The sequence below is a fragment of the Filicampus tigris genome, chromosome 5 (genome assembly GCF_054856515.1).
Source record: "Filicampus tigris isolate MCC_2025a chromosome 5, RoL_Ftig_1.0, whole genome shotgun sequence".
NCBI lineage: Eukaryota > Metazoa > Chordata > Actinopteri > Syngnathiformes > Syngnathidae > Filicampus > Filicampus tigris.
In genome coordinates, this window is record NC_141221.1 from 12,737,282 (window position 1) to 12,755,300 (window position 18,019).

The 18,019-nt window shown below is 43.5% G+C and overlaps 1 protein-coding gene across 8 annotated transcripts in view; it reads left to right on the plus strand.

The window, feature by feature from the left end:
- The first annotated feature begins 658 nt into the window (after positions 1-658).
- Positions 659-18,019, plus strand: part of mef2cb (myocyte enhancer factor 2cb) — a 67,743-nt gene continuing 50,382 nt past the window's right edge. For 2 of the 8 annotated variants that reach the window (XM_086030833.1, XM_086030837.1), the window contains exon 1: positions 659-1,283. The gene's annotated coding sequence lies outside the window, so the exon portion shown is untranslated. The remainder of the gene's footprint in view (positions 1,284-18,019) is intronic. The other 6 variants (XM_086030829.1, XM_086030830.1, XM_086030832.1 and 3 more) reach the window with 4 other exon arrangements.

Genomic DNA, 18,019 nt, shown 5'->3' on the forward strand with positions numbered 1-18,019 from the left:
AGCAGGCAAGTTAATAAGTGTCTGGACCCTGGAGAGAAAATTGTACTTGCGAAACTGAACCAAGATGGATGGAAATGAGTAAGACCTATGCGCTGTGCCATATGTCACCCAGGAGGAGTGGCCTATAAGGTTAGAAGTAGGTTAATATAGTATAAAATATTTATAATACCCATAATCTTACTTGTTTGTTTTTACAAAATAGTCCTGAGTTTGGAGTTTAAGTCTTTTGAGGTCTGCGCAATAAATCTTAAAATTACATTAGAGTAGGATGGATAGATCTTCTCTCTCTTCTTAAAAAAATCAGTTTAGCTTTGGTTCTAGACATGAAAATACAGTTTACTGCTACACAGAATGTAAATTTAAGAAATAAATACTATAATTTATTTTAAAAAAAAAAGAAAATCAATTGTTCACGTGTAATGAACCTCTTTGCTTCAGTTCCTTGTGATTGACCTGCAAAAAATTGCTCCACTATATATATATATATATATATATATATATATACGCACCCCCACACACACACCTACACACCCCCACACACCACACACACACACACACACACACGCGCACACAACAACAAACCATTAGAGCAGACGTGCCTTCTTTATAAAAGTCCTGTTCCGGGCAAATGTGATCCCGCCCCCTTTTCTCAGTATTCAAACAAAAAAAAGAAGAAGCCACGCGCTAAGAGGAAATAGAAGATAGCCTTTATGGAAAGATTTTGTCACGACTAGAGAGAAGGGGGGCCTGGGGGGGACAAGACTATCAACCCCCCCAGACCAAAGCAGACGGTCCACTGTACACCAGCATCACCAACACCACCCAACGGCACCGATCCACCGGGTCTGTACCTGGCCTCGCCGTATCGACTGACACTTTCTGCTGCACTCTCCTGCCTGCGAACACGCTCACTGAGCGATTAGAGAGAGGGAGAGGGAGGGAGAGAGGGAGAGAGAGAGAGACAGAGAGAGAGAGAGAGAGAGAGAGAAAGAGAGAGAACGCGCTCGTAGTTCTCCGTGACATTGTCGAGACTCCCTGCGTGTACTGTAGATGACTTTTTTTCCCTCCCAGCGGCGTTCTCTGCTAAGTTGCGCTCCTGGATTTTAAGTGCGCGCTCGATCGGTCCGTCCTCTAAAACCGAGCGGCTGTCTCGCGTCCTGTCAGTGCTGTGCTGTCCCGTCCCGTCCGGACCCGGAGCCCGACCCACCGGCGGACCTGCTCCTCGCTGTTCGCAACCTTCTTCCACATTGACACCAAACGGATGCGTTTTGTGGCTTCTTGAAGTAAGTAGAAGCGCGCGCGCACGTCGTCTTTGACAGTTGGGTGGTACTATTTTTTTGTTTTGTTTTGTTTTGTTTTGAAATGTGTTTTTCTGCTTTTTAGTTGTTGTTGTTGTTGTTTCATTATCCACTCTTCTAATGCGCGCACCTCTCAACAAAGTTACAGTTGCGGTGATAATCGGCTCATTAAATGGGTTTTTTTATGGTCTGTTTGGAGAGTTAGGCTCATCGTGTCCACATGCAGGCGCACACCTCAATGTTTAGTCACCCCGACGCACTTTATTTGTCTTTGAAAAAAAGTTTATTGTACCTAACACATATTATTTTGACATTTAAAAGTTAGCTTGACTTTATGTGGTAATAAAGTGACAATAAGTGTCCTTTGAAGTGTTTAAAGGAAGCTGAATCGCCTTTTAAAATGGTAATTGATTCTAATAACTAAAATATGGACAAACACACTACAATGAAGCTTCTTTGGGTAACGGTTGGACAGGTTCAAACACTCCAGTGCATTGATTTACAAAAAAAAATAACATTTTATATGTTTTCACATTAACACTACTGATCATAAATTTTAAATGTTTTTTTATTGTTTGGATAAATATGAATAGAGCAGAGGTCAAGCATACTAAAAGTGATTACAATGTTAGCCTATTCAGGCTGTATAAAATGTATTTTTTGAAATACTAGGAAAATATGTATTTGGCGTCATTTATTTGTAGCGTAGTGTAGTCTCATATGTTCACTTAACCTGTTGCAGTCTGAGTCTTAATGTTTTTTTTACCATAATGAACATGTCAACTGAATGGCTGGAAATTAAACATGTATAATACATACATTATGTATGTTTTTTTTTCCAAATGACAACAATCATTTGAAAAATGCAAAATTCACCAAGCAGTCTGTTTAATTCTAAAGCAGCCGTAGAACTTCCTTATTGCATTCACTCGCATAGTTCTTATACACACACACGATTAATTTTACAGCAAATACACCCTTTGTTCCAATGACCCTTCATTTTAAATGATGTGAATGTAATTCATGAAAGCCGGAGTCCACAGCACATTTTATAATCCACGGCAATTGAATTTAAAGTATGAATTAAAATTTTCAACAGCACGTCAGCCTGAAAGTTGCCCTGCTTAATAGTTGATTCAATTATAGGATACAATTAGAGCTTGTGAATGTTTTTTTTTTTGAATTATTATTTATTTTTTTACTTTTATAGTGAAAATGATTTTTAGTTTTAGACAAATATTAGTCCCTTTGCCCCCCTCCTGTGGCCACGGTCAATGAAGTTGTCCTGTCTGGCCTGTTGCTCTCTTGGGACTTAGCGTTGGCTTAATCCGCTCAGAGGAAGGTGAGTGCTCGCATGTGGACCCACGATTACACACTGAGGACTCTGTCAGCCAAGCACTGTAATCTCAGGGACCCCGTGCAAGCACACACACGCACGCACGCACGCACACACGCACGCACGCACGCACACACACACACACACACACGCACACATGCACAGACAAAAAGCATGCCCTGTCCCCTTAATGCTCAGACACCCTAACACTGTACTGACTTTTTGTTTCCCCTCTTCTCCTTTTCGGACAAATCATGTGAGATTTTGGGCGCTGATTCACAAAACCAACAATGACAACACACATTTGCCCCTCTCAGAGAGGGATTAGAGGGTCACGTGGCCCTGTGATTGGCCGGGGCATTGAGCCGATTGTCAGGGCACTTTGCTGTACACTTGGGGCTCAGTGAGGCTTTACTTAAAGGAAGAAGTGTGTGCGCGTGTGTGTGTACGTTTGTGCGTGTGTGCGTGGATCATCAGCATATGCACTGCATTAAGCATAGGTGATAACAGTGGTAATTCAACCCCCCCCAACCCCCCAGCATGCTAAATTAGGAATTAGCCCCCCAAGCATCATTTACCTAAATTGTATCTTTTCTTTTAAATGTCGCAGGAAAAAAATATGCCAAGTGTACCACATAGACATGCAATCCCGAAGAAGAAAAGAAAAATGCACATTTCACGATTCGCTCCTCATGGAAAACCAGATCTATGAAAACATTTAGCTTCATAGAAACATCAGAGGCGCCCATGTTTAAGCAAATAATTCAGCAGCCCCCTTTGCTATGCTTTAAAGTATCCCCCCCCCCCCCTTCCGCCTCCAATGGTGTTCCAAATATTTTGGAAGAGGTTTTGTAGAGTTTGCTCATGTTAACCATCAGCAGAACGCTCATTTGCAGACTGCAGGTTGGCAAGATGTGGCGGGAGATCTCAAAATGCAGTAATTGGACTTCATTCCCCTTTGGTTGAAAGGAGAAGGTGATAGAGGAGTCAAGTAAATCAAATCAGGAGGAACAGGTAGAGCGCCAATAAGATCATGAGCTAAATATTATACAGAAAAAGTCATTCTTAAGATCATTTTGACCGACAAATGCAAATTTTCCACTGGCTGCTGCGAAGCAGATGAAAAGTTTCTTACCAACTCAAAGGCTTGTTATGTAGTTTTTTACACAAGGCCGGCCAGCCTTTTGTTGTTTTATGCCCATAATGAAATTATTTTTGCACTAATGAAATTAGAGAAATAAGACGTGACCTCACTTTTTCATGCTACTTTATCTCCGTCTTCAAACTGGCTGCACCTTCTTTTAAAACTTTATAAAATACAGCAAACCCAAATAAATAGCCCTCTTGTGTGCTTTATGGTGAATGCAAATATTTGAAAATGTCCTTATTTTTGCATAATGATGCCAAGTCTTGTGTCTCTGTCTAGTAATTAGCGCTGATGCTCAGCAGCGTTCTGTGTGTGTGTCTGAGTTGTGTGTTTGTGGGGGGCGACGCAGGGGTGGGGGGGCTTGTTCACTGGGGTGTTAAAGATCACAGCGGAATAGATCAGCCTTTGATGTTTAATTGTATTGTAAAACACGCTTTAGAATATTTTCTCTCCTCTAAAGTTGATTTTTGTTTCGTGCTGCTTTGTGTTTTCTGCGTGCGCGTGTGTGTGCATTTATTGTCTCCGTTTGCACATCGGAGTGTTTATGCCTTTGTTTTTGTTTTTTGTCTGAGTCGTGTGAGGTTCTTGCTGGTGTATCTTCCGAATGAAAATGCGCCGTCGTCGCTAGTCTCATCTGAAAAAGAAGCATTTTGAGTTTGAGGGCTGAAAAGGCAAACTTGAGAAGACCCCGGGAAAAAAAGGAGATCAAATCCTATTAGTTAATCACGCCTCCCTTTTTTTTTTTTCCAAAAAATGACACCATAGTGATGTCGTAGTGAACGCGGCCATCTCGTTGGACAGGACGTCCTGCCTCCTCCTTCCTGTTTCCTGTTTCCTGCCTGGCCTGTCGGTCACGATGGCGGCGGCGGCGGTGGCGGCAGCCTGCTGGGTGGTCCGCAGGCAGCCGCGCGCTGACCACACAATGGTATCGTCAGCATTAGCCCACCTAAAGAGACACCCGAAGCACCTCTCACCATGCTTGAGGCCGGCTCCTTGATATATTTGGATAGGGAGAGGAGGAGGGAGTTGTTGGACTGCATGTGCGCGATAAGACAAAGGAAACATTTAGACTAGAACAAAGTTTGTACATTTCGCTCTAAATATTGAACTGTACAGGCTCGGTATTCAGCTTTAAAGTTTTTTTTAAAATGAGCTAAGATACTAGTTAAGTAACTTCCTCAGCGCTCCCTTTCTGAGAAATTAAACATTTCATTTAAATCTTGTGGGAAAGGTAGGATATTATCTTGGACCACCACAAATGTGTTTATCTGTTTATCCGAGCAATCGGCGTCCCCCATGATGACACACAAGAGGCCCACCTGTGACAACTTTCGACATATGTTCGCTTTAATGTGCACCGTATTTGGACTACACCCGCTATCAAACAAATAAACACAGGACAAGAGATATAGAGAGCGGTTGGAAAATGTTTTCCAGCGACTGTCATTTGTCTTTGTCGCGCCTGCGACGCAGCGGAGTCATTCGGTAGCGTCTCGTCCGGCGAGACGCACAGAGGTGGCTCTGTGCGCGAGCACGCATCCATCTGAAGCGTCTCCCCTGCGCCGCCGCCGCTCCCGCTATCGAGTATTTTTAGACGATCTCGTGTTGACACATGAATCCAAGGGGGAAAAATGAGTCAAGTTTTTAGCCTTTCTGCCGCCACTGTCTCACAAAAAAAAAAAAAAAAAAAAAGAAAAAATCTTTAAATCTTCTCCCGCTGCCATGGACAATATTACAACGCTAATTCACGTCATATTAGAATGTTTCAACTCTTTTCAACTCATACGCGTTTAGTCCTTTCTGAGAATCAACACTCGGCAGTCTCCGTCTCGAACAAGAGGCTTCGACCTGCCAAAGTCCACACTGGCGTTCCTTTCCAGCGTCATCTGGGCCGTTTCCCCACACTGGAGGCCAGCTTGTGAAAGACTCGAGCGCGCAGGCTACTCGCATGGTCCTCGATGAAAGCGAAACTTTACAGCACAGCACTGCAGCACAGGCCTTATCTCCTTTCCTTTTGGTCTGGCTCATGTACAGTAGCACTGTGACGCATGCCCCTTTTTCCAAAGTGCGGCTTATGATGTCATTAATTTTATTCATACTTTATGGATGCTTCGTCCGGAGGAGGGAAGGAGTGGTCGGGGGGGGGGGGATGGATAGAAAGGAGAAGAGATGGTGTTGCGGAAGGAGATTTTCAGTGGAGGAGCATGTATAATGAATGAGGGGGGCACTTTGTTTGAAACTCCAGCCCCGCGCTTCACTTCAAGCCTTGCTGGCCAGAGTGGGGGCCTCTCCCTCTCTCTCTTTAGAATCTCTTTGAGATGCTTTCACCTGGCTGGCGTTGCGCTTCCACCCGGTGGAAAAACAAATAGCCTCGTAGGAGAAGGCTCAGAGAGCTCGAGCCGACAATGGAGAGAGGGTCGGGTGGAAAAAGGTTGAGGAGTGACTGAGAGAGAGAGCGATAGAGAGAGGTGAGGTTTGTATAGCGCCCAGACGATGGAGGAGAATACTGGCACCCGGCCCACACTTCCTAAATAGTGCTCTCCACAGAAATAGCTCAGCCTTGATATTGACTTTTGTCTGCCGCTTTTGTGTGTGTGTGTATGCGCTCAGTCGAGTGACACTTCCATTGTTTTGTAAGATTTTTTTCCCACTTTGCCAGTTAACTTTTTTGGCACAGCGTGTGTTCATGTGAGTAAGCCAAAGGGGGCGTCACCTCGATCGTGTGGGATAAAAACGGCCTCTTGACTTATTTTTGGCCCTCCGCTGGCCCGGCAGTGTTTAAAAATAGCCGAGGAAGTGTGGGAGATACCTACCGTTGCTCCGGTTTGGCTCCCAGGGCCTCCTTGCCGCATCCATCCGCCGCCGGCCCGCCCCGGACGCCCCCCTTGGGAGCCGCGCAAACAGGATGAGGGTGTGAGAAAACCAATGACTGGGGAAGAAAAAAAAACTGTCAAGTGTCAGAAAATTAGAGACACATAGTCTACAAAGATGTTGCGACAAAACAAAAGCAAACTGCAGGCGTACAAGGCCTTTATGGGGTAGGGGGGTTGTATTCATTCGTAGACATTTTTCAATTTTTCAATTTTGACCATTTCCGCACAATAAATAATGATGCTTGATCAAAATATTATTCACGAAGAAAATGTACATCAAGCAAAACAAAAATAACTATAAAAGGGAAAATGGAGCTCGGAAATATTAAATACCAGATCAGTAATAATATGCAGCGAACCTATTTACAACCTCACAGGCAGTTAGGTGCCGCTGTTTTGGTTAGCAACTCACACAGACGCTTTAATGTCAATGTGAGAATAATTGCGTCAATCACCAGGGGTACTTCAAGTTGCCACAAGTTTTTTGTTTTTTTTGTGGAGCTTCTATTTCAGCATATATATATATTTTTTTTATATATTAAAATGGAGAGCACTGTTTGAAGAAGCATGGTACTTGGACTCGGCATGCGAGGTCACAGGGTGCTTTTCTCTCCTCGCTGCCATCTGCACGCCGATGTGTTAATTTTGTTTCTGGATCTCGGGCATATGTCATGTGAACAGTGTCAAGAGTGTTAACTTTCTCTCGTCGCCTCACGTTTGGAGTGACAAACAGCTAAATTAAACAAAAGAAGATTTTCAGGCGAAATGTGACTCTTCTACATCTTTTCATGTGTGTGAGTGTGTGTTTTTAGTATTGCGTGTGGTACATGCAATTTGCCCCTTGAATGAGTGGCAGTGTGTAGCTGGGGCCCCCCAAAGTTGATGGCCAATAATCATATTAAGAGTTGGCCTGAGAAAGAGAAATATACAGACTAAGAGAGAGGAGGGAATCTGTGAAAATCATTAGTGCCCTTGGTGTTTTTTTTACACAGCCAGAGAGAGATCATTCTTTATTTCCAATGCACCCCCTCATATCCCCTCTGTGTGTGTGAGGGGAATTGAGCGGCCTGTTATTAATGTGCTTTTGACAGCTTAATTTGATAAGCGGGCTACTTGTTAAAGAAGTCGCGGATTGTTCGCCGAGAAAGAACACGCTTTTTTTTTTCTCCCGTCTTCTTCTTCTTCTTCTCCCATGTTCTTCAAAATGCTGCCCATCGATGACCCACTTCTGAGAGGTGGTCGAAAAACAAGGAAAAGCAGTGCAAAATCTACAGGGAAAAGAATGAGAAGGCAAAGAGAGGGTAGCGGGTGCACCAAAGGAGAGAGTGAGAATGGATAGTATGTGGGAAGTTAACGCAAATGCTTTTTCTCTCTCTTTCTCTCTCTCTCTTTCTCTCTCTTTCTCTCTCTCTTTTTGCCGCCTCTTCACTCGCTTTCCTCAACCATCTTCGGCTCCTCTTCCCTAATCAAGGGAGAAATGCTTGGAACGATAACAGGGATTAGCTCTCAGCGCTCAGCAGCTCCCCTCGGTTAAGTACACATGTAATACGTTGTTTATTTGATATAATGCACAGTAGGAACCACAGAAGCCAGCGCTGCCGCCCGCTGACGCTGCCACACGCACGCACGCACACACACATTCAATACAACTATGTACAGTATTCGCAGGATCAAGTCATATTAGTCGTTTTATTCACACAGTATAGCTCCAAATCACAACAGAAGTTTTCTCAAGGCACTTTATGCATCCAGCAGATCAAGAACCAAACTCCTCCTACATTTTATATTTCATTTGTTTTTCAACGATTTAATTCATCTAAATTTCATCCCAGTTTTCAGATCCACTCCAAAACAACACATGACTCGGCCAGTCTTTCCCTGGAATCGATGCGTGCTCATCCAAAGCGTTTCATAAGTTGTGTAAAAAGGGTCCAGTGGACGTTCTGTACAATGCAAGTGTTTGTTAACAACTCAAGGCAATGACCCTCTCTGCAACACTCAGGGAACGTCGGTGTAGCGCAGCATGTCAGGTCAGACCTTCAAAAGAAAAACACACAAAAATAACAGTTTCACAACACTTTCTTTGGCTACATTGTGTTTTATTTAGCAATTGCACTCAGTAAACAAGCACACACCAGCTTGAGTATGATTTCTGAATCAGCCACAACGGGGCCACAGGAAGTGAAACTGTCATTAGACTTTTATATCTGTATTATAAATACTATATATTTTGAAGGCCTGACTTCTGACAGAATGTTACGCCGAAGTCGCCCCAACTTTTCCGACTGTTGCCGAGCAGACCGGAGGACTTGTTATTCCCTTGAGGTGTGAATCAAAGCTTTCCTTAATGTCTCTTGAACCCTTGTTAAACAATACATGAAAATGGCTCCGAAAATGGCTCCGTTCGCTTCCATCCTTGCCGTATACGTCATCAAGGGTCTTCACTAAAATTGAAAGTTATCTTGAATGTTCTATTATCACCTTCAGCAGTCATTTATATTTATTCCACACTGTTTTCTGCATGTAAAACTATAGTTATTCTCTATGTTTTTTAATGTATTTTTTTTAATTTTGGGAATTCTGGAACAGATCATTTGAATTTACATTAATTCCTGTGGGATACGTTGCTTTGGTTTTTGTATGGTTCGGTTTTAGTCCGACTTTCTGGAACAGGCTAATCACAAAAACTAAGGTTCCATTGTATGTTTATACAAAAAACAACAGTACCTCACATGAGCAAGCACTCGGTGATGCAGGCAAGAAAAACTAACTTGAAGGAAGAAACCTCGAAGGGAACACAAACTCTGTCTTCCTTGACTGATTGGTTTGAGATGGAGGGACGGAGATTGTGGTTATAAGCAGTCAGTATTCGGGTTAAGGTCAATATTCCGGTTTCCGAAACTTTTGGGAATAACCTGTTCAATGTGTGAGGGGACAGAGTTACTCCCGCATTTGAATATCTCAATTGAAACGGCGACGCACGGACTTCGTGACGCACATGACGTCATTTCCACTTGTTAGTCCCATCAATAAAACACATGATATTAATGTAAATCAAAGTACTTCCTGAACTACAAAGACCAAGATTCCTTGTGGGTAGAGCAAGAACACAAACCAATGCCCATTTTGAAGGCGGTAACACGATCGCGTTTACATGACCCAATATTCGGATTAGAAAAGGCTTAAAAAAAAAACAACGGAATTTGAGCATATTCAGGTTTTTGTACATGACCTTTAAAAACCCCAATGCTGCCAATATTTGGATTCTAAAAGAGTTATTGACTGCATGTAAACGTGGTCGGAGAGGGACAGGACAGAGCGGTTGAGCAGCCAGGGGAGGGACGACGGAACAATGGGCACAACTACAGCCGTACCGACAACAGTAGTCACACACGCAGCGTGACCGTGCGCAGGTATGTGCAAACACACGCGTTCACACACTCCACCATGCAAGTTCCCACACACAGCTGCGATGCAGGTCACTTGCAGTGAGGGGGGAGGACACAGTGAGAGAAAACAGTATGGAATCAGAGGGGCGCTTAAGTCTGCGTCATGTTACTGTGCGAGTGTGTATGTGTTGGGGGGGTTGTCTCGCATTCTCAGGCCTTCTTTGGGTCAGAAGGCAAGGGGATTTTTGGGGGAAGGAATTGAGTGATATGAGAAAAATAAATGAAGGGGAGGAGAACGAGGGAGAGGGTGTGTGCGCCGTGCCCACTCGTTTCTTGTTGTGAGTTTTGTGTGGAAAATGCTTGCGAAAGGGGACATGCTCTGCTATCATTAGCCGGGGCGGCGGTGGTGGAGCACTGGGAGGGGGCAAGCGAGGTTATGTGAACGATGCAGCTGTCCTCGTAGCGGAGGGATTTGAGCGCTCCTGATGATGATGATGATGATGATGATGATGAAGATGATGGTAGCGGCGTTGGGGGAAGTCCAGGCAGCCAGGTCCTTCGCTGAACCAGAAGCAGAAGACGAAACCTTGTGAACCAAACAACTCTTCTCGCCCCACCACTCTCACTCTTTACTTCCCAAATAGGAAAAATAAATAAGTAACGATTGATGCTTGATGGCAAAGATAGGACTGCCAGAGAGACGAAGAGGAGGTAAAAGGAAGCTGTCATGATTTATACATACAGAGTGGGGGGGTACTTACTGACATACTCCCCACCATTTGTGGATTTCTCTGATGTTTGTTGAAGAATGCATTGGCCAAAGCATTAGGTACCCCTGCACCGTTTAGGATCTGCTATACAAGAGCTTTGTCTTATTTTCTTCCCATGCTTAATTTCAGGGATGACCAATTTAAATGTTGGAGGGGGCCTCAATTTTTGACAGTGCTACTGCGGGGCCACATGGGACCACACACTTCCTAACCAGATGTATGACAGTTTTTTGATAATACATGTATTTTTCAATGTATTTTTTTTCCAGTGCAAAGGGTTCTCTTTTCTTGAAATTTCCATTCAAGGAGGGCACAAAAGTGCCGAACAAGAAACCAACATTAAGTGCAAGAAATCATTTTGTCTTTCACTGACTTTAATTAGGTAAAGTCATAATTTTGTCAGTGACGCACATTTAATAATTATCTTAATGAAATGTATTTCAAAGACAATATACTGGAAACTTTAAGCACTTTTTTTAAACAGATATGTTGCTGCCCAATTAAACATTTCCAAACCGCATGCCTATTTTGTAGTAATTATTTTTCAAAAAACATACTTTTGCTTGGACAGTGACAAAATACAACATAATGATTTGATTTCATTCCAAATCGTTTTTGTATGAGCAATATTTGATTGGCTGTGTGACAACGTCTTACTCGTGAGGCATGCATATTTAATATTTTTTTAATATTTTAACTTTTTACCAAGTATGGTTTGTGCATGGCTAGACTCGAAGTCTTATCGTTATAGTGATGGAGCAAAAGCAGAAACAGACTTTTTGTTCGGGATTTCCCCTGTAACTTGGCACACAATTCCATAAATCACTCAAAAGCGTTCAGCGCTTCCTCCCCGCACCTTTTTGTTGTTTGACTTTGTGAACGAGTCAGATCCCACGTAGTGAAGAATGTGGCTGCAGACTGCAACCCAAACTGGCTTGTCAGCCTCGTTGTGATCAGTCGATGCCGAGGAGACAAGGCGCAGGCGTGGCGGCGAGACAACAGATAACAGAATGGCATCGGCATGCGCTGCTAATGCATTCAACCTGCCACCGCGCTCCAACAACAAGGCAAGCGATCATATAAGATATTCTGACATCGACAATAACATTCAGACACACGCATGCATAAAGAGCGTCAGCTCGTATAGTAAAAGCCAAACACGGGTGGAATAGAAATGTATACGCAAACAAGTTCCAATGTAACTTGTCTAAGTCTTGGTGAGCCGAAACAATAACAGAAGACGTCGCCGTGCACCTGCCATTCCGATGTTGTTGTGACAATGAGCAAATGAGCTTACATTCCTGGCACTTTTCTCATAACGGCCAGACACAATGGTGTGAGTGGAGCTAAAAATAGAGCGTGGTCAAACAGCAGGGCGTGGGGTGGGCGGGCGAGGGTCCATGTGATACAGTGGCCTGCACTGTAGCCACATAGTGAGCCCGAGGCACTCTGCCAAAGTCCGTAGCCTCGCGGCGGTAATTTGATATTTGTTTGTCTGCATTAGTGCATTCTCTGCCCCCCGCACCCCCACCCACCCCTGCTTGTGGGGCTGAAGTAACAGTCAGCTTTATCAGATTACTAGCTCTGAGGTCTCTTTCAAACCTTCCCTTTGCCATCTTGATTCCATGCAGCTGTGCAGACTCTCTAATCATAAGCTATCTTTTTTTTTTTTTTTCTTTTTTTACCCGCTGTCCCCTCCTCCCATCTCCTCATCCTCCCTCCTCCTTAACATATGTTAATTGGCTGCTTTCTGTGACAAATTACGAGCGCTCGCTTTGATGAGGTCGCCTTGTGATGGCGCGGGGAGTGGAGTACGCCGGTGCTGCCAGTCCCTCGCCTGTAACCCTCCCACCCCCCCTCTCTTAACCACTCCAAAAAGGAGCGGCTAATGAGAGGCTTGGGCTGGGCCTGGCCCGGCCTTGGCCCCGGTGGGGGCCACTCCCCTAAACAGAGGCTCATCTGTAGGTGCCGTCATGCCACCACACGCCCGCCACACTTCAGACAACCTTTCTCCTCACACGCACACCCAGCACCGGCGCCCCCCTGGGAACTGTAAAGCACAGTTCCAACTGCAGAACGCAAGTTGTATGCAGTAAAGCTTCAAAATGTGGTGTTTTGCCAGCTTAAATGATCCATTTGTGATTGAAACAAAAGAATATGAGTGGCATTAATTATGAATTCAGTTTGCTGCCCGTGTATCAAGTTTACACTGCGTGCGTGTGTGAAGAGACAACGCCTGGAAACATAACACCAGCCTTGCTTGAACAAACACTGGCAGTGCCACAATCTGTGTTTAATGATGCGCACAATGCTCACAATTATCAATCAGAAAACGGAAAAAAGTCAGAGCAACCATTTTCTTTACTGTTTTTTTATTTGAATGCCAACCTGTACCAGCACTCAGCAGTCTCATATACTCTCTTTCGTCCTCGTTCACCATTCCCCTCTTGATACGTTACAATCTAGGTTACTCGGTTTCCGAGTAGAGCAAAGGGACCTGAGGAAAAAGAGGGAAAAAAAACCAGAAGGTCGTATCTACAGTATGAAGGACATCCTTGTTGAAGTGTGCAACGGTCTACTTCTCCGCAAATCACACTCACCCTGTGACTGCCACTTGTCACATCATACTACATGACAGCTTAGCAGCAATTAAAAAAAAAAGTTAGAATGTGAAAAATGTATCACCATTCTATGGATCACTATTTCTTTCGGAGCCCCATCGTAAAAACATGGATGTAGTGCTCTTCGTTCAATTTTGCTCCAAAAATGCCAGTGCAGCAGTAGTTCAAACCAATTGAACAAAATATTTTATTAGCATATCATTGGTGCAGCACCAAATATTGCTGCAAATAAACACATTTAGATATCATGTCTTAAATTAAAGGAAACAAAATTAAAATCTAAAGAATGAAATATTAGAGAATCCACATAGTGCCGTAACAAAATAAAGATCCTCCTAATCGGTCAATGAATCCATTTCACACAATGTAACATTGAAGAAGCAAAACTAAAGCACCTCACTCCACTTCAGACAATCAACGCTAATGTTAACAATCATCATCTGGGTAGTGTTGAGGAGTTCTCTTGTTGCATGTTGCCTCTACATTATCGGAATGCGCCTTTGTAACGAAGGTTGGTGACCACGCCTGCCAACAGGGAGATGTTTTTGATATAATGTATACCTCCCTTTTTTTCAGTCAACTCACTGCATAATGCTAGGTAACATATGGCCACGTGTTTTTGCTTCATGCATAAACAAAAATAGGTGCTATACAGCCACTCTTAAAGAAGAAGTCAACCCACACATATTTTTTTCAAGAATATGTTCTGTGCAAACCCACTAGTTGAAACAAGGCATTCTGATAAATAGGCTATTGCGTTTGTGGAATAAGAGTTAATCCACCCGTTTTTATTCATCTCTGGATGGCCATTTTGTCACTTCTGTGGACAGAAAATGACATCACAGTTGTTCAGGGCTCAGGTAACAACCAATCATGGCTCACCTGTTTTCTGAAGCTGAGCTATGATTAGTCGTTACCTGAGCTCTGAGCATCTCTGATGTCATTTTCAGTCGACAGAAGTGACAAAATGGCTGCCTCCTGAGATGGCTAAAAAGGAGTGGATTTTGCTGCGTAACTAATATTCCACAAACACAATATTAATCAGAATGCCGTGTTTCAACTAGTGGGCCTAGAACAGAACATATTCTTGAAAAAAATGTTTGGGTTGACTTCCGCTTTAAATAGTGGTAGCTCGAATAAACAAGCATTTTTGCAGAATACCAACATTAGTGTGTGTGGTCTTTTTCACAACACCAAAATGAAATGTGACATTGTGTAATATAAACCGAAGCTATTGCTGTTCAATTTAGCAATATATTTGTACCTCAGTGTTATTATGTCTCTGTAGACCTTTAAAAATTAAATACATTTAAAAATATGATCAAACACCCGATTCCGACCAACTGAAAATTACGTGATTGGCCGATCACGTGGTCGGATTTGGACAATTCTAATTTCTTGTTATTGTAGAGGCCAAACTTGATGATGAAGTAAGTAAGGGGGGAAACTTCCCAGTAGACCTACCATTGCCAACTTACTGACTTACTTACCACAAATACCCAAAAAGGGAAATCCTTGTTCATCTTACCCTGCCCATTAACCACGATGCAAACTAGACCACTGCCCGAAAGCATGTGTGTCTTTCCTTGGAGGCAGCACACATGCCCTCCTGTGGAAAAAGGTGCCGAAATGAAGCCTCTGATGGATAAAGGGAAGTGCACCTCGTGGCTGCATGAGGGTTAGCCGTGTTAGCATTAGCCTGCGGGCCTTAATTGAGGCCAGGAGGGAGCATTTAATAATTGCTGTCAGAAGATCAAATTTAATTCTCCTCTCTTCACAGCTACCACTGCTGTAGGGGGGGGGGGTGAAACAAATTGTCATCAGAGATTTCTAAATGAACAAAGCTTTTAATTAGGGTGATTAGAAGACTGTGGCAGCCAGGAGGAGTCAGGGCTGGGGGTGTGATGAAATCATCACCCTCAACCGCCGCGTCTGGTGTTGATTCGGTGCTCGGTTGAAGAGGTGGGGTATTAGAAGAGGGGGTCACGGCCTCAGGTCTTCATAATGCGCCTGTGCGGCGCTCACCTCTAACACTCTCATTGACTTACTTTTCCCCACTGAAGACGACAAAGACATTGTCTTAGTGGGAAGAGAACGTAATTGGTTGAATATGTTAGTGCTTTGTGTCGTAAGTGACATGACTCGTGGCTGTTCTTGTGGGGGCAGGGGGTGTTGGCTTGTCTCGCCGAGGGCTAACTGCATTAGTTTGTTGTTCGTTATATTGTTTTATATACACAATAGACAAGTAGGGAGTTAATGCCTGCGTACTGTACGTGAGTGTGTGTGTGTGGGTGCTGGAGCCCATGTCTTCAAACTCGGCTTTTGGGAGCAGTCGAGTATTGATTTGAGGAGGTGACTTAGAACATGAGTAAATGACCTCACAATGACAGGAAGGGGGGAGTGAAAGAAAGAGAGGAAGAGGGAAAGAAACCGTGGTCATACTGCTAGAGTTCAAATTAGTCCGTCAGCCTGTAGCACTTGCAACACTGATTTCAAAAAAAGATTTGGTTTACATGATAACAGCCTTTTGTAGCCTTAAAACACATTAGAAACGTTTTTAGAAAAGTATTTAAAAACACGTTTAGAACGAGAGCAACAAGGACAAGCTTTTGGTGTGCATATTGTTTCCTTACATTACAAAGACGTTGCTAACTACTGGCCTGGCATGCAAATCACAACACAGTTTCCAAAACAAAATGTTCTCTTGTCCTCAAGAAAGTTAAAAGCTACATGAGCATTACATTAGTGAGCATCGCCTTGTCTTATCATAGCTTCAACACCATGCGAAGTGTGAGCTAAGCTTATTATTAGTTGATTGTTGCCTGAATACATTTCACAGCATCAGTCCCCAACCTTTTTTGCGCCACTGACCAATTCCACCTAAAGTCAAACAAATGATTTAATAGACATTTCACCATGACGCTAAATGTAGTTGTTGTAATGAGTGGGAGCCCTGCGCTAGTTTGTCATCCATGGGTCGGGCCCATCTTGGGTTAATTTTAGCTCAAAATGTGTGTCTTGTAATGCCAAGTGCTTGCACTCCTTGTGCCGAAGCAATTTTGATGGCTCCGTTGCCTCATTTGCCAGACGCATATTAGCAGGTTTGGTGCGTGCGAGTCAACAAGCAATAAAACCCTACCTTAAGTAGGATTCCCAATATTGCATTTTTAATGCAGCTTTCTTTTTCTTGGAAGTTATAGGCTCTTCTATCTCATTATTTGGCCTGTTCCACTTTTTGAAGAAGCTCTACAAACGTGTTTGTATTTTACTCATTTTGGCTAGCTTGTCTGCTTACCCTGTATCGTGTGACCGAGTTTTGACAGAAGCACAGGTGGATGCATGTGATTTACAAAATGAAATGTCTCTTAGACTCTTGACCAAGGAAATATTTATTGTTCATTCATTCTTTGCAGCCCCGGTACCAGTCGACGTCCTGGTGTTAGGGGACCCCTGGTATACAACATGCATTTCTAGGTTTGTTAAAACAGACGGTGTCTTCTGATGAAGACAACAAGGCTATTTCAATTAACCTCCGCAATATGTTATTCTTCTCTTATTCCCATGAGAATAGACGCATTATGTTGATTATTTTACGTTTGAATCCATGTCCCCCCCCCCCTCACTTCCACGTGTGTGTCCTCTGGCTCGGCTGCCTTTGGTCCAGCAGCTGTGGCTTTTACAGCCCTTGGCCTGCTTTCAGAGAGGGGGCCAACGCATTGTGTCAAGTCACCACGTCCTTGGGGAAGTCAGCACTAGGCTATATGGGAAGATGGCTCTCACCTGTCTCGGTGTTGCCTCTGACGGATGACTACCTGTCTACATGGTGGCTCTGGTCACCTACTGTTTGTTGCTGCTGAGTGAGATGAACAGCTGCCCACATGAAGGCTCACATTTCCAAACTCCACGTCTACACTCGGCCCTTAAATATCCAAGCAACCAGAAATGCATTCACTTGCACGGGCAGCCAATTAAAGCTTGCCAAAAGGCTAGGAGGGTGGAGCATGCCTATTCCTATTGAAAAAATAGTGACTACATTGTGTTTCACGCTCAGTTTAAAATTGAGATAACTAAGTTTGCAATATACAGTACAGTATATTTTGCTGAAAAGCTACGATGCAGAAGAGAAACATTTCTTAGCATTGTTAGCATTTGTGGGTTACATGTGTTTGAGTTTTTTCTAAAGGCTCTTTCCGGCCACATATGAAACATATGCTGTAGGTTCCCCACCCTGCTGTTAGAATACTAATTTTTCTAGTACATGATTCTAACTAATTGTTAGTTCACATGCTGTGATCTCATCTTGTGTCACTCTCCATACGGGCGGCTCCAACTACGTCGGCTCCGTTCTTTTTGATATCATACTTCCTTGTAAGTGTTCTATTTATGGCCAGTCGGAAAAAGAAACACAATTGCTTAGCATTTGCATCGTGGTTCCATGATAGTGTTTTCACAATAGTAAGCAGTTGCTTCATGGAAATATTTTTAGCAAATGACTTAAAATAAAGTGTATGGGGAAGTCAACATGAGGTCTGGTAATCCGCATCCACAAAGCTGTACTGCTTCTGTACCTCATGTGGGGAAGCGT